Below are 5,262 nucleotides of genomic sequence, written 5' to 3'. Positions count from 1 at the left end.
ACAGAGAATAGAATCCGAGTGTTGAAAGGTGGTTGTGTAGATGGTCCAAAGTATTTGGCAACTGCGGTTCATGGTGAGTCTTCATTGTGCAGTGGCTAGAAATGAGGCTAATTAGGGTGAAGAGGAGAAGATGATACCTGATTTTAAAAATTAAAACGCTAATAATAGAGGGAAAAATGATGAAGAAAGGATAGCAATTAAAACAAACATTGAGTGACTAGGGGCTGAAAACTGCTGCTGTGAATTTACAGCATAACTTCTAGTTTGTTTCTCATTTGCTACACGGCAGTTGCGGTTTGACACTTTTGTTGAGGCTGGTTAATGCTACTATAAGGAACCTTTAGCGGTGTGGTCAATTAAGGCTCACGGAAGTGAAATATGAAAGGTGAAGGGCTGGGACAGATCATGAAGTAGAAATTGAAAGGAACTTCAAGAAACCAAGGTTGGAAGATGTTGCTGCCACCTACAAATTGGGCTGGTTCTAGGCCTACTTAAAAACTTATATGGTAGCTGAATGGTGCCTTTACAAAGTAACTTGGGTGGAGCATCTAACTATTGTTTGATGGAAGGGAAATTGAGTGGTGAAGAAGGGCTGGATAAACAGCTGCTGCTGCTATTTTTCTACTGCTGTTGCAGTTGTTGCTGCACTACTTGGATGTTATTTGTTGTCATGGCCATGGTTTGGTTTGGATAGTAAGTTGAGATGAAAGTTGAAAGTTGAATAAAATATTGTTAGAATATTATTTTTTAATATTATTATTGTTTTAGGATTTGAAAAAGTTGAATTGTTTATTATATTTTGTATAGGAATTTGGGAAGGTTGTAATGATGAGATGAGATTAAACGGTTCTTGTATCCAAATGGGGGTCTAAGTTTTGGTTTTTGTCATCACATAGTAATGCTATAGTGCAAATAGACTAAAGGAAATGAAGGGAAGGTAAGGAAAATAAGTACTTTAAGTACTAGGTGTAAAAGAACCAAAAGAATAGAAGAGTACAACTGGAAATTGGAGAAAGCTGAGAAATTGCAGCACTGCTGCTTTTTCTGTTTTGCTGTTGTTTAAGTTGCTATTTTCAGTTCCTACCACTACTATGCACTTGTTTATAGTGTTGTTGAGGTACAGGAATTTAATACACTTATAGTTGATGCTAAAAAGAAAGAAGAAGTATAAGTTGAAGAAAAACTCAAGAGACTAGGGGCTGCAAATTGCTGCTGTAATAGCTGTAGAATTGTTGGGTTGTTTCAGATGTGCTATGATGCAGCTGCTATTTTGACACTTCTAAAGATTGATTCTTATACAAGGGGTCTTGAATGATGTGGCCAATTACGGCTTGAGAGGAGAATTTGGAAAGGTAAAAGGGCTGGAACAGATCATTACATCTGTTGAGATTTTCCTTTTGTCATGCAGCTGCGACTGTTGCTTTTTGCATCACTCTTAGCTGCTGTTTGATGTCTCTATGAGGAGTTATTTCAAGGGTTTAATACAAATTCATGGAGAATTAATCAAGCTCAAGATGAAACTGAAGAGAAGAGAGGAATGAGACTGATTTGAAGCAATTAAATCAACCCAGAAACATAGTAAAGACAGATGACAGTTTCTTTTTCACCTCAAACTTGAACGAGTTTTAAGTGTTTCTCTAAACCTTCGAGCTTCCTCCTTTTTCTATAGACTTCACTATTGTTTTCATGGTTTCTATGAAGGTTTTTCTACCTCTTGACGTGGCCTTAAACAAGGGAATGGTGGAGAGGATGAGAGCTGAACAATAGAAAGAAAAGGGAGGAGCTGCGTGTTGCTGTTCCCCTCAGTTCCAGCTACTTAGAGCTGGTTTTGGTCTGAGATTTTAAGGTCATTTGGTACTCCTAATGTCACATATTGAGGGTGAGTTAAAGAGATGAGATAAAGGCAAACTAAGGGGCTAGAACTTGAGAGGAATCAGAGCTAAAGGTGCTGAATTTTCTGCACAAGCTTGTACAGCCAATAAGTTAGTTATATACCTGTTTCAAAACCCCCCCTCCTTCAACTGTAATCCCAACTACACAAGCAATGAACTAGCGTTGAAGAAAAATTGGAAACAAGCATGATTTATGGGTAGACATAGCATAAAAACAGCCAAAGATAGTTCTTGATAAACCAGAAAATTTTAATGAAATCCTTAGTTGTTTACTTAGTTATTAGCTTGAGTAGAAGGTAAAAAAATACTTACTGATCTCTACTAGTTTAACACATAAAAATGGAGGCCTAAACATAATTGAAAAGTGATTCAAATAGAGGAAGAAGTATAGTTAAAACTATAGCAGAACTTTTTTGTAGAAACTGTACAGCTTGGAACAAAACAAGGCAGAAAATTATCTCACCTCTTCAAGCAGTAGATTGCACGAATTATGCATGTTTCTACCTTCCCTCCACTTGGTTACACACCCAACTAAACACAAGTATTAGGGCAAAAATGTAAGGACAGATGAGGTTGGAAGACACCATGACAGAATCTGTTGCAGAAAATTCCAGAACTTGGAAGTGTGTTGCTGCTATCTTTTTAGGTGCTAAATGTGAACTAAGAGAGGGAAAAATGATGGAGTTTTAAACTAAACTGAACTTAGTCTTCTTACAAAAGAAATTTAAGCCAAAATTCCAGCCTTGTAGAGTGAAGATATAAGCTAAAAATGAAGGGGAAACTGCTGCAGCACAAATAGAAAACATCACAAATTTCCTGATGTACTTTGAGCTCTAACAGGTGGGTTTAAAATCCTATTTACAGATCCTATTTTCCTTCCTTATGATTATCCACTCAAATACACAAGATATAGAAGAAAGATGTGAGAAAAGGAAGGTGAAACTCACAACATAAATTCTAGACAGCAGCAGATATTCACAGAAAAGCTAAACATGGTTGCTGTTTGTGTGTATTGTGCAGGCTGCTGCTCTAGCTTATTACTTGAATTTCCTCTGCCATCCCTTGCTTCAACTGCTATCATCCATTTCGGCTGCTACATGATGGGAAAAAGAAGAGGAAAGCAAGAGAGGAAGAGCCATGGACTTTCGGCTGAAGGAACTGAAGATGATGGGATCTGTTTTGGGGCTCAAGGTGTCGACCGGTTGTGGGTGTTAGGGAAATATGTAGTCTTAAAACAAAGATAGAAAAAGAAACAGATAAGGATGGAGACGATGAGTACCTGGTAGGATCACGAAGAAACATTCAAAATAGTCCGTACAGAATACGTTCTCATTGAAGGGTGCGGGTGGGCTGGATATTCCTAGCCAAGAGGATGAGCCAAACCAGAAAAGTATTAGAAGTGGATTTGCATTAAAACTACAAAATCAAAATACCCCCGTGGAGAATTATAAACATATATGAATCAATTTTCACTAGAAAGATTGGGGAAAAGAAGAAGTAAAACAATGACTGCATTCGTTTCAGATACGAATTTATTTGAAGATATAGAGAAAAAAACAAAAAACAAAAAACAAAACTAAAGATATGTTGCAAATCGTTAATGGTAAAATTCCCCCCTATCACCTGCACTTACATATGACCCGCAGAGGCCTTGCAGAACCATGATCGTAGTGAGTCTGCCTTGCCGTGAGAAATCTTTGAGGTGCCTCTCACTGCAGGATAGCTGAGGACCTGTGAGGCAAAGAAACATTAAAAATCGTGTAGACCCAACGGAATGCTCAAGCTAGTAAGTTTTCAAGCTAATAAGAGGAAGAACCAGACAAGAAAAACCTTAACGGAATAATGTGAGGAATACTCAAGGGAATAATGTGAGGAGTACTCTTAACTAAGAGGAAGAACCAGACAAGAAAAACCTAGCTAGCAAAAGAACAAGAAGCATATGCTCATCAATCCAAAAGGGAGAAGAGAAAGGGGCAAGCATATTCGCAAATCCTTAACCCCGAGCAGACAACACGGAGGAGATAAAAAGGCGTACATACCATCAATCTTTAATTCGAGCAGACAAATGATTTCGTGCCCGAGCACGTCTGATTCTCACGACCTCGGCTTAGATTAGAAATCACCGCTAGAATTGAAAACAATTAATCGAAAGGCAATTTTTTGCAACGGAGGTACACCGATTGAGCAAAATCGAGGGCAAAGACCAAACCGACACAGGTGAGGATTAACGAGTAATTTCACCGGAAGTCTCTCTCTATTCAAATTGGACAATGGAAAGAAACTAACGGCTAAATCTATTGTCTTCCCACCGTCACGTGGATGTATAAAAGGTAATTAATGGCTTTGTGGGTTTTTTCTTCTTTTTTAACCGTTGCTGGAATGATTTGTGTTTTGTTTTTAAAAATTTTTAAAATAGAAATTGAACAACGGAAAAGAATGGCTAAATTTCTCTCTTTTCTTGTCTTATAAATAATAAAATGATTCAAAAAACCCACATTTAATTTGGAAAAATAAAAATAAAATTTTTTGGTTTAATTTTTTTATTGTATGTTTAGCGAAAATTAAGAAACATAAAATTGTGAGTTTATTATAAAATTAATAAGATGAAATTACACTTTGTATCTCAAAAATATATCGAGTGCCATAATTTAAGATTAAATTGTTAAGCCGAAAGAATAATATATTGCTTTTTATCTACTAGATGTCTATTTTTATAAAATTAAGATAAGTATTGTAAAAATATTTTTATTGTTTTTTGCATTCTCTATTACTACCATTATTAGTGGTTTACCTTGCAAACAACATATATACATAAACTATGTTGTCTCTTATTTGTGATTTGAGAGATAGGCTAAGTAATTAGAGAGATAGGCATGGAGGCTTTACTATGATTTTGCAAAGCATCCACTCTCTACTAGAATTTTTTTTTTTTTTAACCTCGTGGGGGGCCCCTGTCTGGGAAAGGGATTGGGTCACTACCATCAGACCACCCCATTCAACATCACATTTTTTACAATAAAAATCCAAACAAAAATCAACAAACTTACCGATCAAAACAAACTTACATATTAGAAAACTATCACAAATCCAACAAAAAACCAAAACAAACTTAGAAAATAATAGATAAAATGAAACAAATAAACGAATCCAAGTAATAGTTGTGCAAGACCCACAGGCAACCAAAACAAACTTATCTTTAAGCCCATAGATAAAATGAAACAAATAAACGAATCCAAGTAATAGTTGTGCAAGACCCACAGGCAGCGGTCTTGGGTCACTGATCTTTATAGCCCATGATGGCCTTGGGAATGCACCTTACTCGACTGCATAATGGCTTACCTTCATGCCATGCATTTACTTCTCCTCCCTT

General features: G+C 36.5%; 1 long non-coding RNA gene across 2 annotated transcripts; it reads right to left on the bottom strand.

Annotated features, from left to right (window-relative positions):
* Positions 1 to 2,244: 2,244 nt before the first annotated feature.
* LOC108989211 lies at positions 2,245 to 4,172 on the bottom strand. 2 transcript variants are annotated; one of them, XR_001995796.2, is made up of 5 exons: positions 3,932 to 4,172; positions 3,526 to 3,623; positions 3,172 to 3,252; positions 2,840 to 3,066; positions 2,245 to 2,423 (listed from the first exon to the last, which is right to left on the bottom strand). It is a non-coding gene; the product is annotated as an uncharacterized LOC108989211 (long non-coding RNA). The 2 variants fall into 2 exon arrangements; XR_001995795.2 differs by having other exon boundaries at positions 2,245 to 3,066.
* Positions 4,173 to 5,262: the final 1,090 nt, after the last annotated feature.

This window comes from Juglans regia, chromosome 11, assembly GCF_001411555.2.
Source record: "Juglans regia cultivar Chandler chromosome 11, Walnut 2.0, whole genome shotgun sequence".
In the NCBI taxonomy this organism is placed as follows: domain Eukaryota; kingdom Viridiplantae; phylum Streptophyta; class Magnoliopsida; order Fagales; family Juglandaceae; genus Juglans; species Juglans regia.
Note: the sequence above shows the minus strand (reverse complement) of the source record. Positions and strands in the feature narration are given on the sequence as shown.